This window comes from Accipiter gentilis, chromosome Z, assembly GCF_929443795.1.
Source record: "Accipiter gentilis chromosome Z, bAccGen1.1, whole genome shotgun sequence".
NCBI classification, from domain to species: Eukaryota; Metazoa; Chordata; class Aves; order Accipitriformes; family Accipitridae; genus Astur; species Astur gentilis.
In genome coordinates this window covers 76,016,716-76,039,656 of record NC_064919.1, presented here as the reverse complement: position 1 = coordinate 76,039,656, position 22,941 = coordinate 76,016,716, and the positions used below count along the sequence as shown (strand labels likewise).

Genomic DNA, 22,941 nt, shown 5'->3' with positions numbered 1-22,941 from the left:
TCTTCCAAATGCTAGGGGTGTAATTCTACAGCACACTGATGTACATCAGTACAGCTATCTATCTCACGAATCTTTCCTAAATAAACTTACTGCCCTTCCCATACTGCAGTTTCCTGCTTATTCAGTTGGGTTGATTTAGCTGCTTATGGGTCTGTGAAGCAATCATGGAAAGGGTTTGTAGTAAAAAATAACCTACATTTTTTCATAAAGCCTGAGTCATCTCAGTGATTCAGTTCATACTATTGCTAAAAAAACAGCTGTATTGTCATGACAGAGTGATAGTGAATTGGAGGACCAGGGGTAGGCAATAAAAGCTTAAGGCTGGAATTTCTTTAGCTTTGCTACTACAAGTAATGTATAAAGGAAATACTCTTTAGCTGACACCTATTCAAGGTTAATATTCTTCCTTACTTCACAACAAATGTCAGACCAAACCCCAACAAAGAAAGTGGTGGGTGCCTTAAAGTCACTTACCCTAAAGTCATTATGCTTGTGATCACACTGTATCAAATTTCCAATACTAGGCATTGATGTTGAATCAACTCAACTCTATCTCTTGCATTTACAAGAAACAATACTTTTCAGCTGAAAGGGGACAGACAACTTTTCCACTTGAGATCAGTGCCTACACTCCAGAACAATTGTTTCCTGCACTATTCCTAGTTTCTGGCATTAGCTGGTAATTCAGGGGGCTGCTGCTCAGCTGACCCTATACTGCAGGAACAGGAAAAGGAAGAGAAAAGCTGCTTTTCTCCTCCTTCTGGAGCATTCCTGACTTCTAGTCTGAAGTTGCTAATAAATTTTTACTGGAGCAGGCAACAGCAATCAGGTGTTCACCACTACTTTGTTTCCAGGATCTGCTCAGGAATGATGTATTTTGTTGCACATCAACCTGCCAGTTTGTATACTGCAAAGGACCATGTTTCAAGACTTTGAGGCTGGAGCATTCAGGCTTGGATTTTGGGATACTGAGGAACGGAACTCAAACCTGAGTTCTGACACAGATGTTGAGAAGTGAGATTCTTTGGCAGGGCTGCAGCTTGAAACAGGGCTTTCATTGCTCTTCGATAGATTCAGCTTTGAAGGACAAGGAAAACAAAGATGATTACAAGTTTTTCCCACTAAAGAAAACATATTCTCCCAAATATTCAAGTAGCACAATAGTAGATTATAGAAAATACAGGCTCAAGACTTTCTGTTCCTTGATTCAGATTAAGAACTTGAATGCAAGTCTTCCTTGTTACAGTGAGTGCCTCAACTACAGAGCTCCTGGCTTTGATGTAACAGTTGTCTCTGTCTTTTTATTAGTAATTCCATCTTGTTCTGATGATGCCTTACTTTACCTATATGAAGACTTGAATGTGAGGTGCCCTGGAATGCCTTGTCCCTGTTTCTTTGGGCACAGTCCAGGCACATTTCTCCCTCAAAGAATTGCCTTCAACAATGCTGTATTGCCCTGACACAATCCTTTTGTACTATCCCTTCCTTCCACAACAGTAAGAAAAATGAAAACACTTCTTGCTATGCATTAGCAATCTTTTCCCAGAATAAGGACTTCCAGAAACCTCTCCTGGGGTGCCTTTTAGCTTCCATATTCCAAGACTTAGATTGCCCTGTTTCTGTCAGGCATAAAATCTCCGAGCCATGTCCATTTCTATGTCCCAGGCTTTCTGGACTGCTTTCTTTTGTAGCAATTCCTAAATCCCACTTGAATGCAACTTTAAAAAACATCTTTTCGTATTTTTTTCTCTGTTCCTCCCAAATGTTCACAACAGTGCTTGTCCTGTTCGGTAATACTCCATGATTTTAACGTATCTCCAGGCCCCATCACTAGCTTACCTCATTTCTAGCAACCTTACACAAGGATATAGCCCTTCTTCAGATTTACAGAGCCCGTCACAGTTAATCTTCTACAATACACCAGCAAACCAACGCTCCCTCACTAAATTAGTTAAATTTTCCTCCTTACACCACTCCCTGCCTGTCACAGGATATACCTGCAGAAATTAAGTCAGACACAGCTAATTTAGTATGTCTCTGTTCTTCACCTCTCTTTACAGGACCCCCCCACGGCCTCCATCAGGAGTATGCATGATTAGAATAGGAGTGGCCCTTAAAAAGTCCAGGGACCCTCAGATAATCTTTCAAACCCCAACCAATGCCATTATTACTGAGTTATGGACAAGTCTCAACTGCTGTATCTCAACTCAGCCTGCCTGAACTGTTCCCCTTTGTATCGTTATTAAATATTAATTGAAGCAGAGAGCAAAAGGCAAAACATAATCCGGCAGCAAAAACATTCATCTACAATGCTGGACAGCCAGGATCTGTGCTACAGTTAATACTGTATAATTTATGAAGAGTGGAACTACTGGCAAAAGAAATTAAACTATTTCATTTTTCATAAATATTAGATATTAACACTAGTTAACTAATTGGTGACATGAGGTAAAATAATTCTGTAGTAGCTATTCTGACTCCTTTTGAACTGGAAAAAAAAAGGTGTCACAGTACTTTTATCCTAGTGGGTAGGATAAATCAACTGGGGCATACATTACTACAGGTAAAGGCTCTGCTCAAGTTGAAAGAAAGCAAGAACCTGGAGTGGATTCTGTAGAAACCTGTAAGAATGGATGCCTTAGCCTTTCAACTATTTTAACTAGAATTTCTGTTTTAAAATTATAATGAGAAACATCTCCCTTCCAAATTTAAAAAAAAAGAAAGACCTTTTTTTAATATTCTCATAGAACATTTGTGCCTCAGAAAATAAAACTTCCTAACATTTTACACCAATACTTATTCACATATGTCATGAATTTATATGTTCCATTATGCATCAGGAGGTTGGAAAGGGGGACTGAAAGAAGTTATACTGAAAGAATCTAGATAATACTGTGGAAGAGACAAAGAAACATGCAAGTTTGTTTTAGAAAGAAAACAGTTTAACTTAATCTTAAAAGAATTATAAAATCATTTAAAGAAGTTACTATGCAATTTTTAAATTAAAATCTTCTGTAACTGAGCTCAGATTTTGTTTGCAAAAATGGATACTAAAACACACTATTCGATAGATGCACTACCTCTTCACGCTTGTTATAGAGTCAGGTGATGCACTGCTTCAAGTAGTGTGTCTTTCTAAAGACCTGAGTCTTATAAAACTCACCCTGCTTTAAACCATAAAGCACCTTTTTACCTCAGCAAGTTCACCCTTGATTTATACTGTTGTTGTGAAATCATATTCAGGTTTCTTGTGTCTGAAACAGAAAATTAAGGGTCTGTCTACCCGTCAGTGCCATCCACAGATACTCAAGCTAGTTCTGAGTCAATTAGCCTGAGCATTGAAATTAGTATCACTGCATTAATGTAACCCTCCACAGGGGTGAATATATTCTGCTTTTTAGCATTGTGTAATGTAGACAATTTCCCTTACAGTTTTAGTTAATGAAAGACTCTTTTCCACATTTTCTTCCAAAAACTGTTGTGTAACTTCACTGTGTACTGTAAATAGCTTCCCACTTCCATCTGCTGCCTGAAGCGTCTTCTCTAACCTGCTTTGGTTTGTAAAGTGTTTGATTTGTAGTTTTTCAGGATAAAGCATTTGTTAGCCTTGTCACAGCATATCATCTCTTCTAGATTACAGCTGCCAATAAACACCAGGCAGTGGCACTTAAATGCTATACTCTTAATACAGATACATTCTTACTAGTTAAACAGAGTCTAAAAGAGTAAAAAAAAATATTTTTAATGAAGACATTTCACAACAGATTGGACATCATTCATTTAGGGATTATTCCCCTTTATCAAGGGGCTGAACAGTATGGCTGTATTAATCTGCTTTTTATGATTGTATGGTGATTGATGAATAGAGAAAAACAGTAAGAAATCCAAGACCACCCTGAGTTCAATGGCACACAGTATTATTAACCATCTGATCTGAGTACCTCTTGCTTAGTGCTCTGGGAGAAAACAAACTCTAAAGGCCCCGCAAACATGATACGGATAACAATCATTCTTGACTTAAACTGTGTTTATGACTATATTGAAAAAAACATATCAAAATAGTAAAATAGAAGCTTCCCCTGTGTCCCACGGAGCCAATGTCAGCCAGCTCCAAGACAGACCCGCCACTTGCCAAGGCCGAGCACATCAGCAATGGTGGCAGTGCCTCTGGGAGAACGTATTTGGAAGGGGAAAAAAACCCCTGCACGGTTGCAGCCAGAGAGAGGAGTGAGAACATGTGAGAGAAACAGCCCTGCAGACACCAAGGTCAGTGAAGAATGATGGGGAGGAGGTGCTCCAAGCACCGGAGCAGAGATTCCCCTGCAGCCCGTGGGGAAGACCACGGTGAGGCAGGCTGTCCCCCTGCAGCCCATGGAGGTCCACAGTGGAGCAGATCTCCACCTGCAGCCCATGGAGGACCCCATGCCAGAGCAGGTGGACATGCCTGAAGGAGGCTGTGACCCCATGGAAGGGACCCACGCTGGAGCAGTTTGTGAAGAACTGCGGCCTGTGGGAAGGACCCACACTAGAGAAGTTCATGGAGAACTGTTTCCCATGGGAGGGACCCCACGCTGGAGCAGGGGAAGAGTGTGAGGAGGAAGGAGCATCAGAGACAATGCATGATGAAGTGGCCACAACCCTCATTCCCCATCCCCCTGCAACTGCTCGGGGGGGGGGGGGGGGGGAGATCACAGAGAAATTGGGAGTTAAGTTGAGCCTAAATTAACTTCCCCAATCTGAGTTGTTTTTCCCTGTGACGGTAACTGCTGAGTGATCTCCCTGTCCTTATCTTGATCTATGAGCATTTTGTCGTATTTTCTCTCTCCTGTCCAGCTGAGGAGGGGATTGATAGAATGGCTTTGGTGGGCACCTGGCAGCCAGCCAAGGTTAACCCAATGCATGACTGATAGCACAGCGACTGACCGTTTTACAGTTATATTCCAACACAATGATTAGATACCATTACTACTATACAGTTTCTATAAAGACTACAGTCTCTAGCCTTGGATTGCTTTGCTGTGTGCTGTACAAACACAAAAGATATGCTTCCTGCTTCAACAAATGTGAAACCTAATAATTTAATGCATAAAAGTTTCTCAATAAATAATAGACTAGAAAAGGTCTCGGGAGGTCATCTAGACCATCTAATTGCCCCAAGGAGTGATTAAAAAAGCCAATTTCATTCCTGAGATTTGCTTAATCTGTTGTTAAAAATTTCCAGTTGGGGGAATTTCACAGTCTCCTTAGGCAATGTAGGCTGCTCCTTTATTATCTTTATTATTAAAATGTTCTTAATATCTGATCGGTATCTTCCTTGCTGCAACTTAATCCAAGTACTTCTCTTGCAGTCTAAAAGCAAGAAAACAACAGACCACTGCCTCTCTGCAGAGCTAAGAAACACTACTTTGATCACTTTGCCTTCTCTTATTTAGGTCTATTAGTCTTGATTAATTTTCTCATATGCCACATTCTCCAGACCTCTAAATCTTGTTACTGTCCTGCAAACCCCCTGCCTATCTTTCATGAAGCACCGTGCCTCAGAATGACAAAATATTTTAGTTGAGGCCTTGAAAATACTCAAAGGAATAAAACAAAAACTTTGCACACCTCAAACCAGACCGCTATTTATAAATCCTGGCATGGTATTTACTTTTTGCACAGCAGGATGACATTAGTGACTCCTGTTCCTCTTGTGTACCATTACAACCCCTATTTATGCAAAAAACCTTCCTGAATCCTTGTTACCTCTTTCCTGTATTTGTGCAATTGAGTATCTGTGTTTAAGAGCAGCACCTTGCTCTTGTTTCTACTGAGTAACTTTTCATCAGAAACAATACAGCGACATATCAAAATAACTGCTTTCTCTTTCTTTTTTCTTTCTCTTCTCTTTCTCTTGCTCTCTCTTTCTCTTTTTATCTTTCTTTTCTTCTTTCTCTCCTCCTTTTCTTTCTCTCTCATCTTTCTTATTATCTTTCTTTCTCTTCTTTTTTCTTCCTCTTTCTCTTTCACTTTCTCTTTCTTTCTCTTCCTCTTTCTCTCTTTTTCTCTCTCTTCCTCTTCTCCAGTAAACTGGAAGCATGTCTCCTTTCACTGTTGTCTAGTAAATACACTAAGCATAACGTTAGCCATGTCACTAATGAAATACTGGTTTGTTGCCACACCAAGGACTTAGTCTTGTGAAGTCTTTCAGTCTGTCCTTTTGTTTTGACAGTGACCCACTGATACCTGCTTGTAAATGGTTTTCCAAGGACCTGCACAACCAGCACAGTAGTTTGATCTAGACTATGCATTTCTAGCTAACTTATTAAAATTTCATGAAACTGTATTGAGAGCCTGACCACAGGGCAGACATATGACATCACTGCTGCCCTTCTGTCCCTGAGACGTGGTGGCCTTCTTTAGAAGGAAACTGGAGTGCTTTGAGAAGATTGTTTCTTTTTGGCAGGAACCTATGTTGCTGTTACTTATATCCATGTTCTCTCACATATTCATTTCAGTGTCTTCCAGCAGTTTATGATGAAGTGATGTACATGCAGAGGGTACAGGTGTCTCAGTTTTAACTGCCTAAGAATGATTAACTGAAACGTGCACAATGATCATAAAAGCTACTCTTCACTCTGCTGCCCCTAAATCACATCTGTTAAATTTAAACTGTCTTTGTTACAATTTTTTTCCGTCTTGTGACGAAGCCGATCCAACAGTTAAAAACCTTCACCCAACAGAAGCGCAGAGGTACTAACCGCGAACAGACCACAGAAACTGCTGACTGGCTATTCTGTTGCCTGAAGAAAAGGTTTTGTCTCCCTCTTCCCCTGTCCTCTTTCAGATTCTGGGAAAGGTCGGGACAATTTCACACAAGCCAAGACAGGGCAAGTGCCACGCTCACCCCCTCCTGCGGCAAGTCCAGCCCCTTGTGGTCACATGACCCCCCTGCCCCAGAAGACCCCCCCATTTTCCGGTCATGTGACTGGCTTATCTCCCTAGCTAGGTCAGGCCTCCCCAGACTACATCACTGTGCACATGTGAGGCCACCATTTTGACACCGCTGTAACCCATGTGATATCACTACTTCCTGTGATTGGCTGGCAGATGAGACCACACCTTGGTCAACGAGAGCAGAATGTCCTCCCTCTGCCCAGCATGCAGCTGCCATTTTGTCACAGCTGCCATTTTGTTAACGGTATAAACCCTGTGATCTCAGTGCTCCTTGTGATCATTTCACAGCTGAAATCCCGCCTTCCCGGTCACCTGGAAGTTTCCCAAGTGCCCCCATATATTCTTGATACATATGATGTATAGCCTTGTAAATATTTCTAGAAATATATACAGAAAGGAGTATATAAATATGTATAAATACATACATACACATTCTCTCTCTCTCTCTCTCTCAATGAATTTATATTTCCAAAAGTTTACCTATAAAAATTTATAAAGAGGTACTGAAATTAACAAAGTTTAAATATGAATAGGAAAAAAATATATAAGAAGAAAATACAGTTATGGGACCACCAGTTAACAAGACTGCTGAAAAACTAACCAAATCACCACACAGTATTACATGGGCAGTCTTTGTGCTGTGCTACAAGATACAGGTAACATTGCCTACAAAAATGGAAAACTAGAACAAAAATTCAACTTTACAGGAACGTGTAGGGGCACTAAGAAAAGTTCCCAATGGGTTTTCCCCAAAAGACCACATCCATCGGATAAATGATAATTGGCTTGGGATTTCTGAAACAAAACCAAATTGTGCAGCATGACAAGGGTGGGGGATTACACTTACCAAATGGCCTCCTGAACCCCTCCTGAACCTGATGCAGCAGTAAACATGTCTCCTGTTAGGAAGAAGATGAACTCCTGAAGGCAACTTCCAGGTCACCTACACCTTACATAGCAGACTGTGGCTTACAAACTCAGAAAAAGGATGCCTCCCGACATAACATCCAGGTGGCTGAAAGTAGGTGCCAACAAGTGATTAATCAGACTCACTCTTTTCTTCAACGATTTTGCAGCAGAGATCCAGCACAGTTGTTCAGACCATCACAATCTTTCCCATTCAAGTCCAGGAGGGCACACTGTGTTATAGCTGAAAGTAATGGCATCTCAATGAACAAGACCTTCTTGGTGCTTGCCTGCATTGGTGCCACTTCAAATGAGTCCAGTTTGTGTTTGGTACATTATTCTGAGCAGCCATGAACAAAAATCAGCCTTATTAAAATAGATCTCCTTTTCTAGTGGAAGAATGGCCCTTCTTCCTTGGGATTTCTTGTTTCTTTTCCACTGTGCAGTAGGGTTTGTTATTCTTTTACTTTTTGTGACTGGAATGCAGCCTGGCATTACCCATTCCTTTCCTTTTAAGGGTCTGAGGAAGGCCGTCCCTTCAGGGCTGTGACGTGTCTCTCAACACCCCCAAGACCTCCTGCTTTGCCCATGTTTGCAACTTGGCCACAACATCCTGGGAGACACATCCGATCACATCTTAGGCCAAGTTTTAAGCCACGCTTTTAACATGTGGCTTAAAAATTTCCAAACTCCTTTAGAAAAATTATATAGCTTTTGAAAAGAGGCTGTAGAATATACCTTCTGCTCCACCTGGGCTCTTTAATAATTCATGTACAAGGAGGGATCCTTTTAATTCGTTTACTACTTCCTTTACTACTTATTCTTTGCTACATGATGGTGTCCTTTCTTAAAATACCAGAACCTTCCAGGGCAGCAGATGCAATTTCACAGTCTCCTTTCTACTGTGAAATAAGATGTGCTTGTTTTCATCAGTGCTGCCTGTATCAATATGAGGTTGGTTCACTGGCACATAATGCAGTTTGCACTGTGTCACTGTAATGATCTTGCTGCTATTACTATTTGCCAGAACACAGCATGATAATGGGACCAATAAATCTCCAACCAGCTGGTGCGCAACAAGTTTTTGTGTAGAGGTAGATCGAGATAAACCTTCCAGGCATGTCAGCAGAAAAGGGAAACCGTCACTGGCAACCAGAAGAGAAGCTTCCCAAAAAATCTGCTAGCTTCCCAGCTGCACGAAAAGTATATGAATTTTCATCTGGTTTAAGCTTTGTTTTCCTAATTGTAGGATTGAAGACCAGGCCTGTGGCTGGTCAACAGTTAATGATCTGTTGTTGGAACTAAGAAGTGTTTATATATTCCAGCAATATGCATATGGATGGATAATGGACTTGCCACAAAGAATAATGCCATGTCTTACCCAGCAGCACTATTAATATTATTCCAACTGCCTGGGTATTGTATTTCTGCAAAGCCAACCTCCCACTGGCCTGACAGCTCCCAGGGGCTTTGAATAGCTGCTTGGTAAAGTTCAAACTGGTGTTTTGTGGGGAAATTCTGGTGCAAGCATGGTTGGGGAGCATGATATAAAAACCACAGTTTGCCATCCTTCTTTTTCTCCCGCTCTGGATCCAACTGCTAAACATCATGGACTTGAGAAGGCTTTTATCCAGCTGTTAAATTTCTAGGGCCAGCAACACCACTTTACAAACAGCTGTTTCTTCCTTCCTTGCCTCTTTACTCCTAGAAGCTTTTCAATTTTGCAGATTCTGCCCTCAACAGTGTTCACTTTTTAAAGTTCATTGGAATAAAACATCCCCTTGACAGCTTGATGACTGTTGTCTATTAAGCAGTATATGGGTATCTGACCCTTTCTCACAGTTTCAGCTAGTCTGTGAACATCTGCTCATAACCATTGTCAAATCTTTCTTTTGTTGTAGACATCCTCACATGATCTTCCTATCTGAGTGGAGGAATATTTACTCTAATTTTACAACAATTCCCAGACATGGTTTTCCAAATCCTTGCAGAGCTTGGAGGTTTCACATCCACAGGTCTGACTATGACAGTACTGTGGGAGCTGTGGTTACAGCTCTTTCTTATAAACACCAGTAACACATTGATGTAGCAAATGGTAACCACATGCTGTAAAACATCCCCACGTCTTGGGTTTCTAGCATCCTGTTAAAGCAATCTGTGACAGAGGCCTCTACTTCATTATTAGTAACAAAGTAGTGAAAATTATTCTACTTTAACAGTTTGTCTAAAGGCTGGTTTAAAAACATGCATTCCCTGCTTGGTCTGTAACTACTGAGGCAGCAAAAAAGCCTCAGCTATTTCAGAACCCCTTCTGCCTTTTAGACACACAGTCCAGGCACTTTGAGATCATACGTTCATCATCATTAAAATAAGCCGAATGCTGTTATTGTGTTTAGGAATATACGACAAATACCTGCTGCTTCTAAAATGCCTTCTCACTGTCTTACGTATGTTGTAAGTGTTTTGGTTTACAAGCCATGAGGCCACCTGGTTTCTGTTCAGATCAACAGTACTCCTGGTGGTTTCAAAAAGGGGATTTACATCCCCAAGGCTTCCCACTTCTCTAGGAGCATAGTAAATATCTTTCAACAGGTACTGCAACCTAGCAACATGCTGCTACTACATGCACATAGGAAAACAAACATTAGACAACCAATTTAAGTCATGTTCAATGAAACATTATTTATTAATTGATCATTGGAGTGATGGTGACCTGTCTCTCACTGTCACTGTTGCTTTTCTTTCAAAGCTGTTTTTCTTTTTTAAGCGTTGTCCTTTTTTTGAATCCTGCATCCTAAGCAGGAACAAAAACAGTTCACAGAATAATTCTGTCTTCTATGTAATCAGCCGGGATTATGTTTTCAAAAAGTGCTATAAAATCCACGTCAACATAAGGATACGGGAACACATGCAGCCCAGTCCCTGTCATGGTATTAGAAATAGTTGTGAGCACACCGAGTTGTAGGCCGAAGTTGCCTCCCACCCACTCCAACAAACTTTTGCTTCCAAAATCCCAGCCCAGTCTTCTTTCCAATGCACATTTTAGGTGTCCCTACACACATGTTCCTGTGGAGCTGCTTTTTTGTTCTGGCTTTCTACTTTAGTAAGCAATGTTACCTATATTTTCTAGCACAGATCAACATTGCAGGGCTGCCCCAGTAATACTGTATGTCAGATTCACAGGTCTGGTCTGTTCTTTGGATGAGCTGGGGCTGGGTGACAGTCTCTTGGTTAGCATCACAGGCTTAGCCCTTTGCCCAGTGCATATTCAGATGTTTTCATGGGCCCCCACTCTCTCCGACACACTCCCACACACTTCAACTGTACATTTCTTTTATTTAATTTTCTTTCGATTTACATTCAATTTTGACTTAATTTCATTATCTCTTATTAAACATTTTTATACACTTTATAAATATAGTCCTTACATATTTATTAAGAAATGTAACTATGTATAAATATACATTTATATGCTTTGTACAGTCTCACATGTATCTTTATACACAAACACATATATATGTGTATGTATATGTATACATACATATGTATGTATGTATGCAAACACATACATATATACGTATGAGGGCCTTTGACATACTTCTGGGGTAAAGAAAAAGACAGGGTTTCAGCTGTCAGCAGTTACAGGGGATTCTGAGATCACATGGGGTATGGCCATGACTATGTCAAAATGGTAACTCTTACAGACAAAGGGAGGACTTCTTGGGCCTGACAGCTCTGATACACTTCTGGGTGAAGTGGGTCATACGGCTGGAAAAGGGGGCAGGGCTTCTGGGGACTATGGTCATTAGACTTTTGAGGGGCAGGTCTTCCAGAAAAAGTCAGGGGAATGGGGCCTGCACCATCTTGTATAAAAGTTCTTCTTTAACCGGTACTAAAGACATTTCCCTTGGTTGTAGCCTTTCTTCATGCGCTCCTTATCTTTCTGAATCACAATAGACATCTATGTTGCTACCACTCAAACAAGGAATGAAGTGAGGTATTTGACATAAATTAATCTAGGAAACAGTAAATAATTATCATTGGAGAGAGGATTTACACATGAGTAGTATTTTAACATATGTTAGTAATTATTACAGGCTGGTTTGGTTAATTTGGCATTATCTAAGCAGATATATGATGATTAGGGTATTGTGATGATGTAAGACACATGAGGTAGGGCTTTCCCTGGGGAGAGAAGATTAGAATAAATATCTTGAATGCCATATAGCCAACAAAGTATTTTTTATCTTCCTTATATTAAGACAAAATGGTATGATCATAACAAATGACCTTATATAGATAAAGATACTTTATGTTATTACTTAAAACAAAGGGACCATACAAGAATACTACCTTCAGATGCCCAGACCTTGTCATTGAACCTTGTAGTTTAGTTAAACCTGGTAGTTTAGTTAAAACTTCCATCTTAATAGGTAATTTCTCTATTAATGTTTTTTAAACTCATCTTTGCTCTTAACTTAAAGTATGTACCTTTTATTCTTTGTATTTTTAGGTATTTTTGCTATTTTTATTCTTTATTCACACAATCATGATCTACCTACCTTTCATATCACCACAGCAGATGACTTTGCCCTATCATAACTGAAGTATATTGTTTATTTTCTCTTTGCATCTTGATTAAGTAAAACCAATTTTTTAAAGGAAAAGCCTGCTCTCTTGGGATTGGCTTCCTTGAACTCTCATGATTTCCCAGCTAATGTTCACGGGTGAAGAAGTAGCAACAGAAACATCCAATTTTTGGATCAAGCTGTGAGCAGATGTAGATTTGGCTACAAGTCATCTTTGCTTTTCCAAAGGCCATCTCTTGTCTCCTCAAAGGAAGAAGGGTCACACCATACAGAAGCATCCAAAATATGCTATTCATCAAACAGATTATTCTGTCCTAAATTATAAAACTTCCATTTTCATGTCATGATTGTTTCTGATTGTTCTTGCTCCAGTTAGAGGACTGAAAGTTTTCAGAAATTATCAGTGCTGAGTTTATTGACTGTTTTTATGAACCAGTACATAACTTCTCACAGGGAATATTATGTATCACATGTTCACCGGAAGCGGAAATGTGGCAATTTAAAAGTACTATTAATATGGAATGATTTCACGCTGAGGGAACAATGAATGTGCTAAGAGACTTGCCATGCGAAAAAACTCTGGTTACCTCAGGTTGTCAGGGTGTTGAAAATCAGGAGATAAGAAAATTTCTCAAGATAAGGAAAACAAATTATAGCAGATGCAAAATGGGCTGAAAGACATCTTTTCAGATATCATTAACTGTAAAGCTAGAGGGATCATAATGATAATCTAACCCATATACAAAGGTGATAGGACTCACCTAAGTGCAATCCTGAACAGCAGAGATCTTTCAGAAACTGTATTTTTAACATTTATTTTAAATGTTTATTCTTTCACATTTTTAATTTAGCAGCCTAGAGCGGGGCAGGAAGAGAAAGCAATAAAAATAAAGGAGAGTGCCCTTGGCACTTCGAAAGACAAAAATAAAAAAATAATCTAGTGGTCTCTTAGAAATGGAAAATAATCCCCTAGCTCCTTTTTGGTGCATTATGCCAGCCTGCCCTAAAAGGAGCCTAACCAGACTCCTCTGCTTGGTTGGTCATATGCTACTGCAAGGTATGGGGATATACGCGGTAGAGGAGAGGTCATCAGGCAGAGCCGCAGCTGCGCTGGGCAGGGGCGTGCTGCAGGTAGGGCCATAATGGTTCCTGTGTTAAGGGGTAGTCTGGGTTCAAGCTGCCCCACAGAGCGTGTTGCAGAGTTCATCCAATGGCACCAGAGCACCTGACAGGCATCTCCACGTTCTCCACATTCTCTACCATATGTGGACATGTGAGCACACATATTCAAGAAGCTTCTAAGCACTATTCTGAAATTTTTATGTGTTGCAGATACTTCCGGAATTCTCTGTCCCTCCCAATGCCCATGACATAAGACAAGAAGCCTGGACTATGGAAACAAGTAAGTGCTTTGAGATTTACACTTGTTTGTATCTTTGCAACGATTTTTTAGTTTCTTTTTTTTTCTTATCTGCCAATTTCACAATTTTCAGTGAAATATGGAAAAATATGCATAATAAAGCAGGTTGCAAAAACGAACCTGCAGTCCTGCAGAAGATTTTCAAAGTTTGAACTACTGCAGATCTCAACTTGAACTGTTCCATGGCAGTGAGTTGTGTTTGTGAATACTATAATTTGAGACAAAATTGATTGTTTTGTCTCTCTTCTCTCCTTTTTCTAATCACTTTAATGTATGTCCTAAGAAATGCTCTTACAATAAGTTGTTTGTTGAATGTTTGAATTTGATGGAAAAAGGGATATCTATTTTTAAGTGAAAGTAAACTTATCGTATGCTTTCCTAGATTTAACCTCCAGATACATCTTTCAGTTGAATCATTGTAGTTAGAACTAGAGTCCTCACTCATACAGTCAGAAACTGATAAAAATTTCCTCACAGTTCAGTGCTTCCCAATTTCTCATTTTAAGAATTCTGATCCAAACTCGTCTGAATCCTCAAACTGAAACATCCTACATAGTTTATTTTGAAATAAAGATTAAACAAAACCTTTGTAAGGTCACCAGCTATCCTGTAACTCAAAATACAAAACTTTTTTACTGCAAGAGAAAATTCCAGAAGAATATAGCACATATAGAAAACATCATTATCAGTACAGAATTCTACCAAACACGGGCTGCTTCTGGGAATATGAAGTTACTTGCTATACACAATGAATTGAACTACTCCTTAAGAAAACTTCTGTTGATCAGCTGTAGCGAACTGTCATGGAATTTGACTGAACTCCAAAGGACAGTAACAGTTTGCAATTCCTAACCCAAAAATAAGTAGCATGTGATGTCCCAAGTAAGGTGAGATGACTAGATAATTTTGGCGTTTATCAATATTCACACTTGAAAAAGTGGGAGAGAGATTTTGATGGTGGATGCAACAGCTGCAAGTCTCATAAAGTCCTTGCACTTGCGTGATGTCCTGATTTCAGCTGGGATAGAGTTAACTGTCTTCCTAGTAGTTGGTACAGTGCTATGTTTTGGGTTCAGTGTGAGAAGAATGTTGATAACAAACTGATGTTGTCAGTTGTTGCTCAGTAGTGTTTAGACTAAAGTCAAGGATTTTTCAGCTTCTCAAGCCTAGCCAGCGAGAAAGCTGGAGGGACACAAGAAGTTGGCACAGGACACAGCCAGGGCAGCTGACCCAAACTGGCCAACGGTGTATTCCATACCATGGGACGTCCCGTCCAGTAGTGGGAGCGGGGGATCGTTGCTCAGGGACTAACTGGGTGTCGATCGACAGGTGGCGAGCAATTGCACTGCGCATCATTTGTATATTCCAATGCTTTTATTATTACTGTTGTAATTTTATTAGTGTTATCATTATTAGTTTCTTCTTTTCTGTTCTATTAAACCGTTCTTATCTCAACCCATCAGTTTTACTTCTTTTCCTGATTTTCTCTCCCATCCCACTGGTGGGGGGGAGTGAGTAAGTGGCTACATGGTGCTTAGCTGCTGGCTGGGGTTAAACCATGACACATGATTAGAAGGTATTCCTTCTTAATCGTAACAGACAAATGACAATTTGAAAAGTAGTCACAAGATTCTCAGAATAACAATTGTACTAGTCCAGACCATACCAAAATTGATAGTAAATCTTAGAAAAGGAAAAGCAGAGATTTAAATTACACTGAGTGAAATTTTTGGTCAGAACTTTTATCCAGACATGCAGGGTAAAATGAGATGAAACATTTAAATAAGCTGTATCAACATTAATAAAGTGTTTCAGAAGAGAAAGAAAACCTAGACAATATTCTGAAACACTGAAATCAGTCACCACAGATTTTTATGAAGCAAACTTTTACATTTTTAATATGACAATTTCACAATTCACTTTATTTCTAAAAAAAAAAAAAAAAAAAGCTTTAAAATGAAATGGGTTTCTTTCAGGTTAGACAGCATTAGCTGAATGCTTCGTTCAACCTGAAGTTTTGTCTTCTCAATTTGCCAAAACACAGTGAAGAAAACCTGATAATTTTAATTTCTTCAAAAGCAGTTTTCAGTATTGCCAAGGAACTGAAAAATCAGTTATATAAAAGTCCAATTAGATTGCCTGCAAAGGTATTCTTACCAACAGAATCACCTGTGGCTCTACTGGAAGTTATGATAAAGTTTTAGGGCTAAAGAGTGACTGCAAAAAAGTCCACTGGATATGAAAGTTTCTCAGCAAGTCAGTTTTTACAAGGACTAAAGGTCATGTTAAATAGAACCATTACCAACCGGTATCTACCAGAACTGTGAGATACCATTCTCTCAGAGCAAGGTCATGACCTCTTCAGTAAGGCCAGGCAATAAAACAGATAGGAAGGAGGAAGGGCAAGAAAGTGAGAAACCCTTCTTCTCTCATTATTTAGCTCACTAAAAAATCTGAATCCTTGATTTCATAATGTTTAATTAAATTGCTGCACAGTGATAACTTGGGGTGGGGGGAGGACTGCAGAATAGGTACAGCTACAGCTGAGCAGTCAGTAAAAGAAATTAAAATAACATGAGCCAGTTCTTTAAAATGGTTAAGACTAGCCTCAAATGAACTAAGTTTAGCCTAGCTGCCCATGCAGTAGGAGTAAGTACAGCGTCATGTAAGAGGAGATTTCTAACTGAGAGCCAGGCTGAGGGGAAATGCAACAGCAATCAGAGCTAAACAAGAATGGGGACTAAACCAGGGGGTAAAGGCAGCCCCCCAGAAGTGTAGGGACCAGTCAGGAAAAGGTCAGTGAGAAGATCTTCATGAGTAAAGTAACTAGAGCAAAGTTATTAGAGCACTAGATTAGTCCAATTAATTAGTACAACAAAAAGCTTATGGTACAGACAGAGTTGCCCTTTGATCCTACCTTGTTGTACTGGGGGAGTAAATGGGAACCAAAAGTGGTGCTGACGCTGAAGCCACAGAAAACTAAGATTTTCAAGGTGGCATAGATCTTTGAAAGAAGGGTACTGCATAGCAAGAGTTTGGGACAAAGCCCTAACAAAATCCTGCCTGATGGATAAAAAGTGTATTGATATGCATATATGTATACACAGGTACGTAAATATATAGAAAACAAAGTTTGTGAATTTGGAATAATAATTTGGAATTACCAGATTATTAGCTTCAAACAAGACAAAACCAAGAGGTAGCAGGAATGAAATATTTCTATGGTTTTATGAGTCTGTAATTAACCTGCGTCTAATTCTGGTGAAGATTACAAGCCTGGGAGACTAGAAGTTTGGACTGAAATCCTGATGAAGCTTGAAGGAAGTGGCTGAACTCCATTTTCTTCACTGCAGTAAGGAATGTGTAAAAGTCAGACTTCCACAATCTCTAAATGAAGGCCGGAGCTTTCAAAAGCCACCTTGTTCCCAAGCTCCCTGTTTCTGATAGCAGAGTACTTCATTTGCTATGGGTGTTAACTCAGCTGGAGCCAGGAAAGCTTGACACATTTAAAAAGGATCTTTACCTGGGCAACAAAAAAAGATGACAATCCAATGGAAATAGCTTAAAAGCATATAAAGCCCTTCTCAAAAATAAAGATGAAAATTCTTAGACCTGAACTATCCTTCTGAGCTCAGTCCACTGGAAAACATTGCCCTGCCAAAGCATCATGTCTTTCACAGCAAAATTTAGTCTGGCAGATTTCCAGTTCACTTTTAAGAACACAAAAAATGCTAGGATCACCTATCAGTTTTTGCTCCTCATTGCCTTTATACTAACTGCATTTCTCTCTATTTTGTTTTCCTTCAAGACCTGCAAGCTCCATGCCAAATGAGGGTCTATGTTAATCCTTGGGTCAGACTTGAACTAGTCTGTACTTCATCACAGAAGACTGATGTGCACTCACGCCACAGACCTTCTATAGATACTCGGTGCCACAAAAAGTGCATGTGGTAAATGGCTGAATTAATTAGGTGACATTTAAGCATTACTTTTTGCTTGAACTTGTTCACTGCCTGGGGAATCCATCTGCCTGCCTTGGGGAAGGGAATGCCTAGCTCAGCTCAATAATAGCAAGCCAACTCTCAAAAGAAGAAAAGACTGATAGCTGCAGCATAGCATTTCTGCAGCAGAAAGCGTAAGCTGGCAATACGGACACCGAATCCATACACTGTCTTGCAGGCTGCTGCGCTCTCTAGAGGGAACTCATAGCAAAGGAAACTGTATTCATTCCCAGACTATTAATGAATTCCCAGGTGACTGTTGGAATAGTGAAAATATTACAGATGATGACAGTACAGTGTTTCAACAGAATGCAGGGAAAAGTGGCTAAAAAGATGATTTCAGGATCAAATCACACCATTTTCTTTACTCCTTGCCAGCTCAGTTACCAGCTTTTCTTTCCCTTCTCTCTGAGATCGGTTTCCCTTCAGCCTTTGGCTGCCAGTCTCTGCCAATATCAAAGAATTCTGAAGATAGTAACCCACAACAGGATCTGGTAACTAGTGAATGTATATGCAAATGCAGGAGAGGGTAGCACAGGAAGAATAAAATGATAGCTAGGGAACATGAGATAGTGGAAGATTTGACAGCAGTTACGGGAGCTCCAGGAGGTTTATTTCCTCAACCAGCATATTTTCATTAATGAATGACATAAATAAGGTATATTTAGTGAACATAAATCATATAAAGCAGTAATATAATGAGATTGGTACTACCAAGTGCATTAGGAATGCTTTAAAAAATAAACACAATCCTGAATGTCATTTTAAAAAAACATATAGAAGGAGTAGCATATCTGTGCCCAGCTTATTTCAGTATTTTAAGAGAGACCACTGACTGACAAGTAGAAATGTTTTTTGTTTTTTTTTTTTTCAGAATGTGAGCCATACAATATTTAGCATACCATATTAAGTTGAACTGATTTTACTTTTTTTGTAAGTTTTTAATTTCTGCTAATAGAACTACAGTCTACTCTGTCCTTTATACAACGACACAGAACCCTTTATAGTCAGGTAAACATACAGTAGGAACAGGTTTAACTGTACTTACTTTTGCCTGGGAACGAAAATTATGTTGACCCATGTCAATTCATGAATGCTTCCTGAACAAGGACGTGAAAATCCAGCATGTGAAAGAGTTTCACATATATTAAAAGAAGAATCCAGAAAGAAAGGGGGGAAAAAAGACCCCAAAGTAGAAAGATAAACAGAGAAAAAGCCTGTGAGGTTTACAGCTCTGACTGCAAAATATTCAGCCTGGCAGCTCTAGGAGAAATACAACTCTGTGTACTTGTACATGCTCTCCCCATTAGAGGAGGAGTCAGTTTTGCAACAGTTATGTTCCTTGCTCAAGGCAAAACACTGATTCTCTTCAGTGCAAGCAATGTTTGGAGTGTGACAGCTTTAAAGGTGAGAGGTGGACTCTGGAGCATAGGAATGCATCAGCAGAAAAAGAATGTTTTTAAGCATCAGCTACGTACTCTACAGGTTGTTGTGGCTCCTTTTAAATGCTTATTGCCTAGGATTAATATTTTTTTAAAGGGAGAACTAATATCCCTTCAACATAATTGCATCCATAATACTCTTTGTGCACCAGTAGTCCATGTTTTATATTCTAGAATAGCAAAAAAAAAAAAAAAATTATTTTTACAACAGGATGAAAGGTGTTGGTTTTACATCAAAAAGCTGACTAAACAGAAGAAAAAAAAGATCTTTTCTTGTAATTTTTGTTAGCTTTTTCCTGTGGTTTGAAAAGAGTTTCAGATTATGTGATAGGGCTTTGAATTTTACTGACATACTCATTTATTCTCTAGCCATCCACCTCTACTTAACTGAAAATAATTTTACATATTTTTATTAATGCTTCACTGAATCACATTTTTATCTTCTCTGTATCCATGCCAGTGAACTGAATAGAAAATAAAATGCGTGCATGTATAGTGAAAATTCTTTTAAGCAAGAAGATTGAGCAAGAACATTCTTTTTCATAATGAAGCAGGATTTCTGTGGTGTGGATGTTAAGTTGTTATTAGAGTTAAGTCTCTCCAGCCACGGTCAGAACTGTTCGCATTTTTTGACCAAACAGACATTCTGCAGACTATTTCAAACAATCATATGAATCATATGAATCATATGAATCATATGAACAGCTTCTTGGCAAGACAGACAAACATTTTCAAACATACCTTGTGATCTATCCACAGAGATTGTAAAACTTCAGGTGTGTTTCTTCAGGATGGTTTGGGCTACACTAACTGCCAGCTGCTGCTGAGAGGAACAGTTTCACTCTGCACCTCCACCTGTGTTGCTCCATCCATCGTGTGTGCTGCGTTATCCATCTGACTCCATGTTGAGATAGTTTAGGGATCTAAACTGGTGGAAGACAATTCTTTTTTTTCCTCTTCTTGTAAATTTCTGAACAGGCTTGCTCTGAGGTCAAACAAATGCTGGCAATAGGGGAACGGAATGCATAGCTGGCAGTAAAGGCTCCGTTGATTGTATCATAAAACTATGCCCTAAAATTGATCACATGCTCACAGCGTTCAGCCAGCTCTGAGTAAATTCCACCAGTGACTCTCTGTGTCGAAAGGGATGAAACTGCTCCTGGTAAATAGGAAATGTGTGCTTAAAAAGATGCTATCACCTCAGAAATGAGAAAAGGAACAGAAGGTAGAACCTAACAGGTTCTTCACTAGCCAGAAAAGATGTAGCAGGCTGCGGCTGATTGTTTCATTTCTGCATCTGCTTGACTCTGCTAAACACGGGGAGATCAAAATGGGGAGGGGGAGAAGAGAGAGATAAGATCCTGCCCAGGGAAGAGATTTCCAAAATGAAGGTGAATCAAGAAGTACTGTCCACACCATTGCCATCTTAATTTCTGTAAGAGGAGCATATGATGTTGAGGTCTGCATGTACATTTTCCCCTAACAAAAATAGGCTTTATACCCCTGGAATCTAGTTGACAGGAAAAAGAGAACAAAAACTAAATCACTAATGATTTAGTGAAGGATGAGGGATGAGAGTTAAGAACTATCACTGAGATCTGGTAACAAGGATAACTTTATACATTTATACCTGTTCTATCCAGTTTATAGCTAGCTGACATAATGCAACCTTGGAAACTGTGGCAGCTGGCAGTGCAGTGTGAGATAGTTCTTAATTATTTCCCCAGGATTTTGAGTTAGTTTTTTCAGCTTTTAACGAGCACTGTGTGCCTGTGGCTACACTACTAGCAGTATTCAAGCCAGTCAGGCAAGTCTCCGCAAGCACACTCAGCCTCTGGTGGAATACTGCCAAGAAAAGACAACTGTTATCTTAGGAGCACTGGATTAAGGAGAATATTTTAAGGTAGTAGTAAGATCTCATACACCCAGAAAACAGGTCACCCACATTCAAGAAAAGTTCTTTCAAATTAGGACAGGATAAAAGAAAGGTCACCAAGATGAGGTAAAGGCTCTAAAGCCTATCTGTTAAAAAGTGACTGAGAGAACTGGGCTGGTTTAATGTGGCAAAGTAAAGACTGAGGCAGAAAATGGAACAGGCACTTGCATGTCTCTAAAAACGTAATTTACATCTATAACTACAAAAGAGAGGAAGCACTGGAAAAGTCCAGTAATTATTTAGGCTAATGAACAACGCTGGACTAAAAACAACGGGTAGAAACAGAACACAAATATAATCGGGCAGTAAACTCAAAGTATAATAACCATCAGGGTATGAAAAATTGGAGCAGACTTTCAATAGGGTAAAGAAAAAAGCATAGCTACTTGTAGAATAGAGCTTGGCCAGTCTCTGAAAGGGATTATCAATTTGACTAATCCCATGTCACGTAACTGGTGTATCCACTTTAGAAATCTGGTTTAGGTCAGGATCTTAAGCTGCCCCTGTAGTCAGCAGAGAAAGATTCCTCTTTGGCTGGTCTAGAAGCATAGTAATTTCATTTCTGAAGACTGATTTCTTTAGAAAAGTTTGTAGGCTTGGAATCTGTTACAATAAGCTATTAAATTCCAAACAGCAGTCCTTAACATCAACAGATTATTTATGGAAAGGAACGTTTAGTAAATTAAGAGAGCAAGGGCCTAACTTTATTTTCAACATAATGACATTTGTATTGGTAAAACCTCATCAACCTCAGTGAAGTTATTCAACATTGGAGCTCCATCAGACTACTGATATTTAGGCAGAACAGAATTTCACTGCTGTCAAAAAGAGCAAAATAGTGTCAGAACAGGGAGCATGTAGCATCAGGAGAAAGGCAGGAAAGAAGATATAAGTTGGAGGAACCAGTCAAAGGAAGCAGTAAGGTATCAGGAAAGGGCTTTAGAGGTGAGAAAAATCCAAAAAGGAGCATGTCAGGCAGTGAGATAGAAAGGGCATATGAGAAGACTGCAACCTGTCTTTCCCTTCCCTGCCTTTCCCATAGCTGTTATCTGCCAAAAATCTCCAGCCTTCCTTGGACAGTAATAGTTTGTATAGGGGTTGTGGCTGTTTGTCCCTACTCTTCCCACTCTGCTCGCCCTCGCCACCCCCCCACCCCCCCCAACCTAAAAATGGAGGAAAGCAAACAGGGCAAGGCTCTGTTTTTTAAATGTAGAGGAAAGAATGTAAGAAATAAAATAGGAATAAGAATGCATAGAACTACAGAGAGAACGATATTTTCTGCTGCTGCCTACTTTCCTTACCATGATCTCCTCTGAATAAGCAGCAGCCACAACCCTTTGATGTCTCTTTAGAGACAGACAAAATGTACTTACAGGACATTTGTCGTACAAGAGAAGACACAGCTGGTGCCATGGCTGCTCACTCACTCTCACATCACCCACGTGCCTCAAAAGTCCTGCCCCTTTCCTCGTCACACAGCAGGTTCACCCCAGAAGCACAGCAAGGAGCCCTAGGACCAGGATGTCCTTAGCCCATGGTGGCTACCATTTTGACAGAGCTGTAGCCCATGCTATCCGAGAATGGCCTGTGATGGGCTGGCAGCTGAAGCCGTGCCTTCTCATTTACCCAGAAGTACCCCAAGGCCAGCAACTCCAGGACATTCTGCATACACTCCATGTCATCAAAAATACAGCCCTTCCCTCTTTCTGGA

The 22,941-nt window shown here is 39.8% G+C and overlaps 1 protein-coding gene across 3 annotated transcripts in view; it reads right to left on the bottom strand.

Moving 5' to 3' along the window:
* The window catches only part of PRLR (prolactin receptor), a 124,925-nt gene that overhangs the window by 66,877 nt on the left and 35,107 nt on the right, over positions 1–22,941 (bottom strand). Inside the window, exon 1 of one of the 3 annotated variants that reach the window (XM_049796442.1) lies at positions 20,036–20,477. The exons of 1 other annotated variant lie outside the window; for it this stretch is intronic. The gene's annotated coding sequence lies outside the window, so the exon portion shown is untranslated. Of the gene's footprint in view, positions 1–18,900; positions 19,101–20,035; positions 20,478–22,941 lie in introns of those variants that run through there. One more of the 3 variants, XM_049796444.1, reaches the window with a different exon arrangement.